We start from the raw sequence: 16,048 nt of genomic DNA on the forward strand, positions 1-16,048 counted from the left end.
CTCTCTGAGCTCCTTCACAGCCGAGTCGAAACTTCCCGTGGAGCTGAGGGTTATCCCCAGATACGTGTAAGCTTTAGTGTGTTCAATGTTGGTGTTGTTTATTGTAAAATTGTAGTTCCCCTGATTTTTAGACCTCTTCTGAAATGTCATTATTTTAGTTTTTCTCTGGTTTACTGTCAGAGCCCAGTTTTGACAGAAGTTCTCCAGGACGTTTAAACTTAAACTCTCTCTCTGTCTGTATCTCTCTCTCTCTCTCTCTGTCTGTATCTCTCTCTCTCTGTCTGTATCACTCTCTCTCTCTCTCTGTCTGTATCTCTCTCTCTCTGTCTGTATCACTCTCTCTCTCTCTCTGTCTGTATCTCTCTCTCTCTCTCTGTCTGTATCTCTCTCTCTCTCTCTCTGTCTGTATCTCTCTCTCTCTGTCTGTATCACTCTCTCTCTCTCTCTGTCTGTATCTCTCTCTCTCTGTCTGTATCACTCTCTCTCTCTCTCTGTCTGTATCTCTCTCTCTCTCTCTCTCTGTATCTCTCTCTCTCTCTCTCTGTCTGTATCTCTCTCTCTCTCTCTGTGTATTTCTCTCTCTCTCTCTCACTCAGAATGTATCACTCTCTCTCTCTCTGTCTGTATCTCTCTCTCTCTCTCTCAGTTTGTATCACTCTCTCTCTCTCTCTCTCTGTATCTCTCTCTCTGTCTGTATCTCTCTCTCTCTCTCTCGCTGTCTGTATCTCTCTCTCTCTCTCTCTCTCTCTGTCTGTATCTCTCTCTCTCTCTCTGTCTGTATCACTCTCTCTCTCTCTCTGTCTGTATCTCTCTCTCTCTCTGTCAGTATCACTCTCTCTCTCTCAGTGTGTATCACTCTCACTCAGTCTGTATCTCTCTCTCTCTCTCTGTCTGTATCTCTCTCTCTCTCTCTGTCTGTATCTCTCTCTCTCTCTCTCTCAGTGTGTATTTCTCTCTCTCTCTCACTCAGAATGTATCACTCTCTCTCTGTCTGTATCTCTCTCTCTCTCTCTCTCTCTCTCTCTCTCTCTCTCAGTCTGTATCACTCTCTCACTCTCTCCCTCAGTCCCATGATGTGTTACGCTGTAATATATTTTTTTTGTTTCAGCTCTGCCGGTCATTCCTGGTGGTCAGTCAGAGGTCTCAGTTGTTCAGGGATTCCAGGCTCTGTTGCCATGTGCTGCTCAGGGTTTTCCGGAGCCAGGCATTCACTGGGAGAAAGATGGAAGGGCTGTGCCCAGTTCACTGGGAAAATTCACAGTGCTGAGGTCAGGAGAACTGATTATTGAAAGGGCAGAGGTCAGTAAAGGTCACGGTGAGGTTGTGTTAAACTGGAGGTGAAAGGTTAGGGTCAGTCTGTTGCTAAAATGTTTGTCTGAAAATCTCTGCTGTAGGCTGGAGATACGGGTGTTTTCACGTGTGTAGCCTCCAACAACGCTGGCTCAGCTCAGCACAGCGTACGGCTGACTGTCAACACGCAACCTGTGTTCAAAGAGATCCCCAGAGACATGACCCTGAGAACTGGACAGAACCTATCTCTGTCCTGCCATGCCCAAGGAACTCCGTCCCCCTCAGTCACATGGTTCATCAACAGCCAGCCATACACAGGTAGAGGGTTAGGGTTAGATTCTGTATCCAGACATAAACAGTTAGAGGATTAGATTCAGAGAAGGGGTAGATTCAGGATTACAATTAGATCAAAGTTAGGACTGATTCTGGATTAGTGTTAGGTTCAGAGATAGGATTATAACACGCATTTCTAATGTTCAGTTGGGACATTGGGCAAAATACAAATTTAATTTAAAATGCAGTGATTTGCAAATCATTTAAAATATATTTAAGACAAGGTCAAAATTTGAAAGGTTGATTTTTGAAAAATATTTGATGCCAGCAACAAAAATAAAAAATTGGGACAGGAAACAAAAGACTGGTAAAGTTGGATAAAGCTACAAACATAAACGAGGTTAACTCTGAGCAATCGGTGACATAACTGAGTTTAAAAAGTGCCTCAGAAGCAGGGTCTTTCAGAAGTAAAGATGGGGAGGGGGTCACTCTGTGAAAGACTGTACAGCCAAACAGTGAAATGATTCAAGAATTATGTTTCTCAACTTTAAATAGTTAAGAACCTGGGGATTACATCATCTACAGCCCATAATATCAGGCAAAGATTCCAAAAATTCAGAGGCATTTCTATATGAAAGAGACAAGGCCCAAAACTGGAATTATCTGACTGTGGTCTTCAAGCCCTTAGATGGCACTGCCTTCTGTAGTGGAAATCAATAGGGCTTTATGAAACACAGACACTGTAATGGAACCTCGAACTGTGGAGCAGGTGAAGTCCTGTAACAAGCGAGAATGAGTTTCAGAACTAGAGCGTCCGATCTCCTCAGTTCCCAAACGCTCCTGGAGCATGTTGTTGCATCAAATTCAAATTGCATTAAATTAAACTTTTTAAAAAACTTAATTTAAGCGTATGAAATATGGTCTATGTACCGTTATAAATTAAATATGTTTAATGATGAGCACATTATTGCATTCTGTTTCTATTTACATTTTATACAATGTCCCAGTTTTTTTTTTTTTTTTTTTTTTTGGAAGAATGTAGAATAAAATATACACAGCTGTGTTTCGTGTGTGCAGTCGACTGAGGGAATAAGGGTGTTGTTTTTGCTGAAGGTGCGGTGGTGGATGAGTCTGGTCGGAGTGCTCTGCTGATCAAGAACGTCTCGCTGAGCAATGCTGGTTCTTATATGTGTTCTGCGGAGAATGCTGTGGGAACCATTAAGGCTCTTTCTATCATCCGAATCACAGGTACAGCTTTAACACTCTATCATAACATCATAATCAATCAGCCAATCAGCTGTCGGCAGAACCTGAAATGAGAGACTGAGCCTGAACCTAGTCCCGAGAGTATAGCGAGTTTTAACCGGATCCCTTCTACAGAGCCCCCCGTGCTGAGAGGTGAAGCCCATGTGTCTCTGACCGTGTCGGCTGGTGGAACAGTAATGTTGGATTGTCCAATTAAAGGAAATCCATCTCCAGTTCTGCAGTGGCACAGAGTTGAGCGCCCCCTGGTGGGCTCCAAGAAACACCACCCTCTTCACAACGGCTCTCTGGTCATCCACAGTGTAACGGTGAGTAACGGAGAAACTGACGTTTTAACTGGACAGTGTCTACATCGTCTGCTGCACGGATATGGCCCGAGAACAGATTCTCTCCAGTGTTTACTTTATAAATAAGTAAGTACATTAAAGCTTTCAGGGGTGAGTTTGGAAGTGAAATTGATTGCAGCCCACTGCAGACCTCACCTGAATTCCTCACTTTGGGAACGCTGGGATTCTTGCTAAACTTAGAGTCAAAGAACACAGTCAGAACAGCTGGTTAGAGATGGACTAGACTGTTTGGAATTTGCAGATTGATTTGCTTGTATGTGTTTGTGTATCAGAGCGGGGACTCAGGAGTTTACCGCTGTGTGGCTGAAGGTGAAGCTGGAGTCGTGGAGCGAACGGTTTCTCTAAGAGTTCAAGGTTCAGTTACTCTTTAGTTTTCTGTTTACATTTGGTGGAGGGTTCCTGTTGATCAGATCTCACTGTTTTGGGTTCTGCAGTTCCAGGTGGGTTCTCACACTGGGAAAAGTGGGAGCCGTGCAGTGTGACCTGTGGGCGGGGTTTCCAGGAGAGAATTAGATTTTGCAACAATCCGGCACCAGCCAATGGAGGCCCAGTTTGTGAGGGACCGGATGTAGACGTCAGGGAATGTCAGACACCATTGTGTTCAGGTTATTATTTTTTCACTCTTTGAAATCAATGATGAATTGTCTTATTAGAGACTCATCTCTCTCCCCCTCTCTCTCTGTCTCTCTCTCTCCGTCTCTCCCTATCTTTCCCTCTCCATCTCTCTCTCTCCCCCTCTCTCTCTCTCTCTCTCCGTCTCTCCCTATCTTTCCCTCTCCATCTCTCTCTCTCTCTCTCTCTCTCTCTCTCTCTCTCTCTCCCTTGCCCTCTTTCCCTCTCCATCTCTCTCTCTCTCCCTCCCTGTCTCTCCCTATCTTTCCCTCTCCATCTCTCTCTCTCTCTCTCTACCTTTCCATATCTCTCTCGCTCTCTCTCTACCTTTCCATCTCTCTCTCTCCCTCTCCCCTCTCTCCCTATCTTTCCCTCTCCATATCTCTCTCTCTCCCTCTCTCCCCCTCTCTCCCTATCTTTCCCTCTCCATCTCTCTCTCCCTCTCCATCTCTCTCTCTCTATCTATCTTTCTCTCTCTCTCTCTCTCTCTCTCTCTCTCTCTCTCTCTCTCTCTCTCTCCCTCTCTCCCTGTAGGAGAGACTCCTCGCACAGCCCGTGGGAGTGTGATTGGAGTGGTTAATGATAGAGAGTTTGGAGTTGCATTTCTGGAGGTGAATGTCACCGAGGAAGCGGATCAGCGCCACAGCCTGTTAAAGGCTCATGTTCAGAACGTCCCGCTGAGTGTCGGTCAGTCACTGCTCAGACCGCGTTACGCTGCTGCTGTTGATGTCATTTTAAAGCTGAATGTTTTGATGCGCAGGTCCCTTGATGCGAGTTCTTGTCTCTATGTTTGCACCAATTTACTGGAACACCGCATTCCAGACGGAGCACACGCAGAACGGTTTCTCTGTCTCTGGAGGTGTTTTCAGACTTGAGTCTCAGCTGGAGTTTGACACAGGTTTCAGTCTCAAACTGGACTTAGTATCTGATCAAACAAATACAGTAAATCACAGTAAATGTACTACAGAACTATTGGTGTGTGTGTGTAGGAGAGATCTTGAAGCTGACCCATGTGGTGAGGGGTGTAGATGCGGAGGGTGTTCTGGTGGTGGACCTGGTCATTAATGGTTTTATTCCTGCGTCTCTGTCCGGGTCGGAGCTCCATTTACAGGTAAAGCTGCGGTCAGTGCCGTGTTGGAATGTAGCAAGATCTGAAGCTGATGGGAAGTATGTCCTGTCTCTAAACTTCTAGGATTTTGACGAGTCATATGTCCAGATGGGACCTGGTCAGATTCCTGGTCATCTCAGCGCCACCTGCTGGACACTGTTCCCCTGACAGTGCGCTGTAATCACTCTCTGAAGTACGAGAGTGGTCCTGAACGCCAGGGGTCACTGTTGCAGCTCCTACGAGTCAGTGATATCAACTCGGTTTATAGCTCCTTCACCCTTAGCGTCCAGTTCCAGATAAAAGTCCAGCTCCTCGCTCCAGGTCACAGTTTACTGTTGACAAAATATTTTAGATGTTTGTGTTTAGAGGCTCTCTGTAAACATCTGGACACTTCTCTGTTCCAGAAGGAGGTGGAGAAACCTGCCCCAAAGGCTTTGTCCTGGATGAGGCATCGTACTGCGCAGGTACATCACTGATTCACAGTGGACACTGATTCAATCCCAATGGACACTGATTCAGTCACATAGATTCAGTCACACTGATTCAATCGCAGTGGACACTGATTCAGTTACACTGATTCAATCGCAGTGGACACTGATTCAATCATACTGATTCAGTTGTAGTGGACACTGATTCAGTCACACCGATTCATTTTTAGTGGACACCGATTCAATCACACTGATTCAGTTGTAGTGGACACTGATTCAGTCACACTGATTCAATCGCAGTGAACACTGATTCAGTCACACTGATTCAATCGCAGTGAACACTGATTCTATCACACTGATTCAATCGTAGTGGACACTGATTCAATCACACTGATTCAATTTTAGTGGACACTGATTTAGTCACACTGATTTTATCGCAGTGAACACTGATTCTATCACACTGATTCAATTTTAGTGAACACTGATTCAGTCACACTGATTCAGTCGCAGTGGACACTGATTCAGTCACACTGATTCAATCGCAGTGAACATTGATTCAATCACACTGATTCAATTTTAGTGGACACTGATTCAATCACACTGATTCAGTTGTAGTGGACACTGATTCAGTCACACTGATTCAATCGCAGTGAACACTGATCCAATCACACTGATTCAATTCTCAGTGTTATGATGGTATTGACGATGATTTGTTTTTGTTTTAGATGAGGATGAATGTGCTTTAGACTCTGTTCTCACTCTTGCTCAAACGTCATCGGGGGTTTCACCTGCAGCTGCCCATCTGGCTTTAGCATCTCTGTCAACTCCAACAGCTGTCAAGGTCTGATCACTGCAAACACATTAAACACAACCTCAAGCACACGGGTGTGCACGCTCATGATCAAAGTAGTTGACAACATACCCATTAAACATGTCAAACAAATCTCACGTTCAAACACAAACACTTAAACTCCTAAAACTGACCAAACTATCCAACAAATCACCATTAATTACATCACACGCTTTACCTCAAGCATGTCACACACTTCACCTTCAGAGGGCAAACCCTGGTAACATGCTAACCAGCGGTGATTGCTCTAAGACTGTAAGGGAAACTCAGCTTCCCCTAAAATGTCAAAAAATAAGTGATCAAATATATTCTGTGGTGTGTACGTGTCATTGAATAAATATGCACTACAACGCTCTCAACTTTTGTTCAGAATCAGCTTCTTATCACTGGTAAAGACGCGGCTTTCCTCTCAATCATGCTGAGTGTCCACAGAGTTCAATAGCGAAGCAGCGAAGTGCAGCAAAACGAGACGAGTGATTGGATAAATGCTGGGCTTTGTCCCGCCTATCGGACGCTCAGCGTCTCTGGGGGTCAGTGGGCTGGCCTTGGCTGGCCCGGACGCTCAGCTTCTGCATGATGATTGGATGATCTGTCTGAGGCTGAATCCCTTTTTGATTGACAGCGAAATGAGCGAATCAGCGATCCTTTGGTGTAAAGATCCGTGGGAGCACAGGCGGACACACAAACGGCCAAGGCCGTTTAAGCAGCCTAGCTCTGCTGGCCACTGAGAGGACACTAGTCAAGTCCCTGGAAAAGACGCCTTGTTGGTACGACAGGGGCACAGATCGTTTTCTTGAAAAGGAACGGAGGGTAGAATTTACGTATAAATAAACCGACACATTTTATGATGTAGGCCGAAATTGAGCTTCCCCTCCTTGAAAGACCAGCATCCGCCACTGATGCTAACGTACTTAAAGTGCAGAGTGATGTTTCAGCTGATGTTTCAGTCTTTCTTCAAGGGGAGTTTTGGAAAATGATACATTCACAAACTTGAGCAATGGGCTTTTTAAGGACTTTATTTGTGTGTGTTGTTTCAGATATAGATGAGTGTGTGCAGGGGTCACACTCGTGTCACTGGATGCAGCGCTGTGTAAACACTGTGGGTCGGTATCGCTGTGAGGCGCAGTGTGGCACAGGATTCAAACCCAGTTCAAAGGGAGACAGTTGTGAAGGTCAGTCATTACTTATTCCACCATGTTACTGTTGTTGTTGTCGATGATGTTGTTACAATCTTATTCAAGTTTTACACTTTCACTAAACACTACAGAATCAAACAGAAAACACTGCTTTCTCGATGCAGAAGGTAGAAAATCAATATTCATGAATGTTGCCTTTTTTTATTTATGAAAGCTAGGGTTTTGAAGTATTTAAATGTATCCTACAAACCAGCATAAAAACAGAAATATATGAACTGTAATATATTTAATTGCATTTACAATACACAGTCATTCGTTCTTCATAAGAATGAACTCTCAAAAAGGTGTAGTGTGGGTACATCACTGTCACTAAAGCTACAAACTGTGTAGTGTATCTTTAAAGCTACAAACAGTGTAGTGTATCTTTAAAGGTACAGACAGTGGTGTTAGAGTCCAGTTGTGTTCCCTAAAGGTTCATTACATTCTCTTCTCCGGAAGGAGAGGGGGATCTCTGTAATCTTTCATTATACAACTGTGGAGAATAAAAGAACACAATAAAAGTCCTGGAGATGAAATGGATTAACATAGCCCTTCCTGGACCAGGGCCTTGTCGTGGTGGAAGGGCTTGTGTGGTCTCATGACCTCCAGGGCTATGACGTTGGGAGCTGTTAGCTCCCAGTAGGGTCTCCCATGGTGAAAAGGTCTGGAGTGAGGATCCAGACAAACATGATCCAAGAAGCATCCCTATGAGTACAAACATTAAGACTCAGTGTACCCTGCCCGGGAGAGGGTTACCAGGACCTACCCTTGGAACCAGGCCTGGGGGTAGAGTCCGACGGCGAGCGCCTGGTGGCCAGGCAGCCCACGTAACCCGACTGGGCTCAGCTTGAAATGGCAACGTGGGAGGATCATGTGGGCTCACCACCCGCAAGATCCAGACTAGGGGTGCGGTGCAATGCCAATCGGGCACAGAGTGAGGTGAATAGGCCCCTGGCATCATGGCACTTGTCAGCGGAAACTTGTTCTTGGCATGTGATTGTAACTTCACTGGGGAGGGGAAAGAGCCAGAGATGGTGTGTGAGGTTGAGAGATACCAGCTAGATATAGTTTTGCTCATCTCCACACACAGTGTAGGCTCTGGAACCAAACTCCTCGATAGGGGTGGTCTCTCTCCTACTCAGGAGTTGCACAAGGTGAGAGGTGCCGGGCGGATGTGGGGATACTCACAAGTCCCCGGCTGGCGCCTGTACAGCTGGAGTTTGTCTCAGTAAACGAGAGGGCCGCCTCAATGCGGCTCCGGCTTGCAGAGAGGAAAACTTGGACTGTTCTGGGTGTGCATGCCCCGAACAGCAGCTCAGAGTGTTCAGCATTCTTGGAGGCAGTGAGGGGAGTTCTAGAGAGGATTCCATGCACTGACTCAATTGTTTTGCTGGGGGACTTCAATGCTCACACTGGCATTGACTGGGAATCCTGGAGAGGAGTGATTGGAAGGAACGACTTCCTGATCTGAACCTGAGTGGTCATGCTTTGTCCATAACAGACACCATAAGATTGCTCATAAGTGTACTTGGTACCAGAGCACTCTGGGTCAAAGGTCAGAGACTTTGTGGGCGTGTCTTCTGACCTGAGGCCATGTTTTGGACACTCGGGCAAAGAGAGGGGCTGAGCTGTCAACTGATCACCATCTGGTGGTGAGTTGGATCCAAAGGTAGGGAAAGCTGCAAGACTTACAGCATCTCCAGTACTTACTGTCCCGCACTGTCACTGTATCGACCTCTCAATTTACCCGTCAGTCTACGTCCCCACTCTCACCTATGGTCATGAGCTCTGGGCAATGACCGAAAGAATGAGATCGCGGATAGAAGTGGCCGAAATGAGCTTTCTCCAACGTGTTGCTGGGCGTACTCTCCGTGATCGGGCGAGGAGCTCAGTGACTAGGGAGGAGCTCGGAGTAGAGTCGCTGCTCCTTCGTGTTGACAGGAGTCAGTTGATGTGGTTTGGAGGTATACCAGGCACGTCCAACTGGAAGGAGGCCCCGGGGTAGACCCAGGACACGCTGGAGGGATTATATCTCCCGGCTGGCCTGGGAAAGCCTGGGGATCCCCCAGGAGGGATTGGTGGATGTTGTGCGGGACAGAGACGTCTGGGCTTCTTTGCTCGCCCCGCAGCCACTGCGACAAGCGGAAAAGATGATGAGATGAGATGAGATGAGGTGAGTTAATGTAGAATAAAGTAGTGTTCTGTTCAATAATTAAAGCACTGAAGTGTTTCCTGAATATTCTGATGATCAGAACTTGTGGATTTTGAATCTCCTTTATACACTGCACATGTCCTGCCACTTACTGAAAGGACCCAGGAGTGTAGGGGTTTCACCTGCTGTGTGTTAAAAGGGACAACAGTTGTGTTAACCCTTTGTTACCTGTGTTTGGCCTCACAGTGCAGCAGGGGCTGAATGTGTTTTTCTGAGTGAGAATTTATTTAGCATCAGATATGAGATGTGTGCTAAAGGTGAATAGTTTTTTTTTTTATTATTTTTTAAACAAGTGATTAATTGGTTAAATGTTATTTATCCCTTGATACTTTTGCTCTGAGGATGGGTCACAGCTCAGAAAAACTGTAATAATATTGTTTTTATGACCAGATGTGGACGAGTGTGTAGAGTCCTCAGTTTCTCCGTGTCAACACCAGTGTGTGAACACACTCGGATCATTTCGCTGTGTGTGTCGAAGTGGATTTAAACCACACGGACATCGCTGCATTGGTCAGTTTCTCTCTGGACATTATTAAAAAACCTGGACCCAGAAATGGGTTTTAAGAAACTTTTCTATATTATAATAGTTGTTGTTTTTATTAGTAACTTTTGTATTATTCTTATCATTGTTATTATTATCATTATCAACTGATTTATTATATAGACATATTTTATTGAAATTATGCACTTGTGTGTGTGTGTGTGTGTGTGTGTGTGTGTGGGCAGATATAAATGAGTGTTTACAGAGTGTGTGTGCAGGTAATCAGGATTGTAGAAACACAGATGGTGGATATCAGTGTTTTGAAATCTGTCCATCTGGAACCATCCAATCAGAGAGCGGCGTGTGCTCAGGTCAGTCATCATCAATATTAATTATTACTGATTAACATTAGGGCGGCACGGTGGCACAGCAGGTAGTGTCGCAGTCACACAGCTCCAGGGGCCTGGAGGTTGTGGGTTCGATTTCCGCTCCGGGTGACTGTCTGTGAGGAGTGTGGTGTGTTCTCCCTGTGTCTGCGTGGGTTTCCTCCGGGTGACTGTCTGTGAGGAGTGTGGTGTGTTCTCCCTGTGTCTGCGTGGGTTTCCTCCGGGTGACTGTCTGTGAGGAGTGTGGTGTGTTCTCCCTGTGTCTGCGTGGGTTTCCTCCGGGTGACTGTCTGTGAGGAGTGTGGTGTGTTCTCCCTGTGTCTGCGTGGGTTTCCTCCGGGTGACTGTCTGTGAGGAGTGTGGTGTGTTCTCTCTGTGTCTGTGTGGGTTTCCTCCGGGTGACTGTCTGTGAGGAGTGTGGTGTGTTCTCCCTGTGTCTGCGTGGGTTTCCTCCGGGTGACTGTCTGTGAGGAGTGTGGTGTGTTCTCCCTGTGTCTGCGTGGGTTTCCTCCGGGTGCTCCGGTTTCCTCCTACAGTCCAAAAACACACGTTGGTAGGTGGATTGGCGACTCAAAAGTGTTCGTAGGTGTGAGTGTGTGTGTGTGTCTGTGTTGCCCTGTGATGGACAGGCGCCCCCTGTAGGGTGTATTCCCCGCCAATGATTCCAGGTAGGCTCTGGAACCACCGCAACCCTGAATTGGATAAGGATTACAGATAATGAATGAATGATTATCATTAATTACTGATTATTAAATCATGCGTGTTGTAGATATAGACGAGTGTGAGGATGGAAGTCACTCATGCCGATACACACAGATTTGTCAGAACACACACGGGGGTTTTGTGTGTGTGTGTCCGAGAGGCTTCCGGTCTCAGGGGGTGGGACGACCATGTGCAGGTGAGATAATAAAATCAATGACCGCCGATAAATGTTTGTCCTGTTCACATTTCTGGAATCCGATTTCATTTTCAAGATTATTTCTGTTCAGGAATGACACAAAAAACAGACACAAGAAAATATATTTACATTCATTTATTGTAATGAATTATCTATTTATTTATTTATGATTAATTGATTTAATAAAAAATGTAGAATGTCTGAAGTGAATTGAATTTTGCATTTTATTTACAGCTTTGATGAATTTTGATAACACATGAATACAGTAATGTTCTGTAGATATCAGTGTGTGTGTGTGTGTGTGTGAGGGCCAAACGTTTGTCTGTGCTGGTCAGATATTGATGAATGTGTTCAGATTCCAAGTCCGTGTGCGCATCTGTGTCGAAACGTCCCGGGAAGTTTCCGCTGCGTGTGTCCAGTCGGTTCGGTGCTGCTTGGAGACGGAGGTTCCTGTGCCAGTTTGGACAGAGGGAGAATCTCGACAAACAGAAAACGGCCCTGGACCAGACTGCGTCCACAACTCCTTTCCACTCAGAACCGGCCGTTCTTGACCAGGACACAGTCTGAAAGCCAGGGTCCAATTCAGCAAACAATGCACAGCTGTGCCCCAGGATTCATCCTTAAAAACCACATATGTGTAGGTGAGTGTGAGTCAGCTGTGCTGTTCTAAAATGCAATACACTTTCCAGATGTGCTATTCAGTATGTGCTATCATCCAGTCCTTCTCTGTAGTTATTGCAACCACATAAAACCCCTGCCAGAGTTTCCTCTTTTTACTCTGGACAGATGTTGACGAGTGTGTGGTCAGAAAGCCGTGTCAGCATCAGTGCAGAAACACAGATGGAAGTTTCCAGTGTTTCTGTCCAACGGGATTTCGGATTTTACCAAACGGTCGAAACTGCCAAGGTGAGACCCCTAATATCTGCATTAATAACAGAGTATTGGTGCAGACATTAAATACATCATCATATGAAGTAATCACATTGATATTGTATAGATTTATTTAATTAGTTTCATTAAAATCTCTGGTTTTGAAAATGAGATGAAGTCAAAACTTTTCAGCTTAAAAGAATTAGTCAAAATTCTTCTTCCAGATGTTGATGAATGTACTGAGCAGAAGGTGCACTGTGGACCAAGCCAGATGTGCTTTAACACACGGGGGAGCTATCAGTGTTTGGACACTCCATGTCCTGCCAGTTATGAGAGAGGAGGCAGTCCTGGGTAAGTCCTGCTTTATTTACCAAAATAACACTGAGTAAACAGATAAACAGCTCTCACTTTGACAGGTAACTGGATCTGGACCCTTACTATGGAATAGTGAATGTAATTTACTGCTATTTTAACTGTAAATATATAAACGTGTGAAATAGGAACATATAAACATTCATTCATTCATTGTCTGTAACCCTTATCCAGTTCAGGGTCGCGGTGGGTCCAGAGCCTACCTGGAATCATTGGGCGCAAGGCGGGAATACACCCTAGAGGGGGCGCCAGTCCTTCACAGGGCAACACAGACACACAGATGCACATTCACTCACACACTCACACCTACGGACACTTTTGAGTCACCAATCCACCTACCAACGTGTGTTTTTGGACTGTGGGAGGAAATCGGAGCACCCGGAGGAAACCCACGCAGACACAGAGAGAACACACCACACTCCTCACAGACAGTCACCCGGAGGAAACCCACACAGACACAGAGAGAACACACCACACTCCTCACAGACAGTCACCCGGAGGAAACCCACACAGACACAGGGAGAACACACCACACTCCTCACAGACAGTCACCCGGAGGAAACCCACACAGACACAGGGAGAACACACCACACTCCTCACAGACAGTCACCCGGAGGAAACCCACGCAGACACAGGGAGAACACACCACACTCCTCACAGACAGTCACCCGGAGGAAACCCATGCAGACACAGAGAACACACCACACTCCTCACAGACAGTCACCCGGAGGAAACCCACACAGACACAGAGAGAACACACCACACTCCCCACAGACAGTCACCCGGAGGAAACCCATGCAGACACAGAGAACACACCACACTCCTCACAGACAGTCACCCGGAGGAAACCCACACAGACACAGAGAGAACACACCACACTCCCCACAGACAGTCACCCGGAGGAAACCCACGCAGACACAGAGAGAACACACCACACTCCTCACAGACAGTCACCCGGAGGAAACCCACGCAGACACAGAGAGAACACACCACACTCCTCACAGACAGTCACCCGGAGGAAACCCACGCAGACACAGAGAGAACACACCACACTCCTCACAGACAGTCACCCGGAGGAAACCCACGCAGACACAGGGAGAACACACCACACTCCTCACAGACAGTCACCCGGAGGAAACCCACGCAGACACCGAGAACACACCACACTCCTCACAGACAGTCACCCGGAGGAAACCCACGCAGACACAGAGAGAACACACCACACTCCTCACAGACAGTCACCCGGAGGAAACCCACGCAGACACAGAGAACACACCACACTCCTCACAGACAGTCACCCGGAGGAAACCCACGCAGACACAGAGAACACACCACACTCCTCACAGACAGTCACCCGGAGCGGGAATCGAACCCACAACCTCCAGGCCCCTGGAGATGTGTGACTGCGACACCTACCTGCTTCGCCATCGTGCCGCCAAACATATAAACACCTAAACTATAAACATATAAACTTCTAAACCTTCCAGTGAAAATCTGTTCAAACAAAAATGATCTTTTAATATCTTCATTTATCATATCGTTATCATCACCAACAGCAGCAGAAATGTGTGAAAACCCCCTGGTAATCAGGGCTCTGTATGGTCTCTATGTTCTCGTGTGCGCTGGATACAGCATCAGAAAATACAGAAACTGACAATTAGTGAAACATAATAAAGGTTATCATACACATATATGCTTCTCAAATTTAAAAAAAAAAAACACCACTGCACCAGCATCACACCCAACAACCACGGTCAATGAGGACTGTGCTAGATTTGTGTTATTAGTAAAACAGAATTTAAAAGCTGTGCCGTCACGCATTACAGAGGAGAGCAACACAGAGTGAAAAAATGTATTGAAAACAAGAGCAAGATAATGGACCAACCCTCTACAGCACCACGCTGGGTTAGACCAGTGTTACTGCACTTGTTACTTCAATATAAAACAAGCTTGTTTCCATGATCGCGTTCTTTGTGTCACTAACCAAAGTCATGACCGTAGGTGAGGGTGGGGACGTAGATTCACAGGTAAATTTAGAGCTTTGTTTTGGTTCAGCTCCTCCTCATCACATTCCTTTGGAAGATTTTACCAGAACTATATGCACCTGCTTGCACAATGGAGGTCTTGAGTAGGGACCACTCGGACTGTCCCCTACCTCCTCTAGAACATGTGGGAAGTTCTCTCTGAGGTGAGAATTGAATTCCTTCTGGACAGAGTCCTCCACCAGCCTTTGATTGAAAGCCCTAACTATACATTTGGGCCTACCAGGTGAGTCTGGCAGCTTTGCTCACCGTCTGATCCAACTAACAACCAGAATCAAAATATTTTGCCTTAGAACAAAAAAAAAGTTGTTCATTGACTGTGCTCTGGTGCCAAGTATGTTTATGAGAGACTGTGTTCAGACATGGTATTTATTATTATCCACGACTAGAACAGAAGTCCTACAATATCACAGTCGTTTCCAGCATAAGCATTAAATTCTTACCGCAAAACTGTGGAGTGAGTGCATGGAATCCTCACCAGAACGTTTGGATGTTTACGTACAACCAACAGTCAGTTTTCCTCTCTGTGAAACCGTTTTTCTCCCCCACAGAACCTGTTATAAACCCTGTTCCCCAAACTGTGCTGCTGGTGTTCCACTTATACTTCAGTATAAGCTTCTAACTCTTCCGTTGGGAATTCCAGCTCAACACAATGTGATTCGCCTTTCCGCCTTTTCCGAGGCTGGGTTTCTGCAAGAGAGAACGTCCTTCACCATCCTGGAGCAAATTGGTGAGGTCAAAGGTCAGCATTTTGGCATCAAAAGTCAAGACGGACGGGGCATTATTTTCACTACAAGATCACTAAATCATTCTGGACTTGTACGGCTCAGAGTAGAAGCAACAACACTCTCACAACATGGTCGCATCACTCATCAAAGTATATTCATCATTTACATCTCTGTCTCTACATTCCCCTTCTAACCCTCCTCTCTTCCATCTCCACATTCCCCTACTGACAACTCCTCAGCTCCATCTCACATTCCCCTACTGACCCCTCCTCAGCTCCGTCTACACATTCCCCTACTGACCCCTCCTCAGCTCCGTCTACACATTCCCCTACTGACCCCTCCTCAGCTCCGTCTCCACATTCCCCTACTGACCCCTCCTCAGCTCCATCTCCACATTCCCCTACTGACCCCTCCTCAACTCCGTCTCCACATTCCCCTACTGACCCCTCCTCAACTCCGTCTCCACATTCCCCTACTGACCCCTCCTCAGCTCCGTCTCCACATTCCCCTACTGACCCCTCCTCAGCTCCATCTCACATTCCCCTACTGACCCCTCCTCAGCTCCGTCTCCACATTCCCCTACTGACCCCTCCTCAGCTCCATCTCACATTCCCCTACTGACCCCTCCTCAGCTCCGTCTCCACATTCCTCTACTGACCCCTCCTCAGCTCCATCTCACATTCCCCTACTGACCCCTCCTCAGCTCCATCTCC

At 46.3% G+C, this 16,048-nt stretch overlaps 1 pseudogene; it reads left to right on the forward strand.

The window, feature by feature from the left end:
* LOC136678586 (hemicentin-1-like) overlaps positions 1-15,528 on the forward strand; it is a 35,478-nt pseudogene extending 19,950 nt beyond the window's left edge.
* The last annotated feature ends 520 nt before the right edge of the window (positions 15,529-16,048 follow it).

Source organism: Hoplias malabaricus, chromosome Y (genome assembly GCF_029633855.1).
Source record: "Hoplias malabaricus isolate fHopMal1 chromosome Y, fHopMal1.hap1, whole genome shotgun sequence".
In the NCBI taxonomy this organism is placed as follows: domain Eukaryota; kingdom Metazoa; phylum Chordata; class Actinopteri; order Characiformes; family Erythrinidae; genus Hoplias; species Hoplias malabaricus.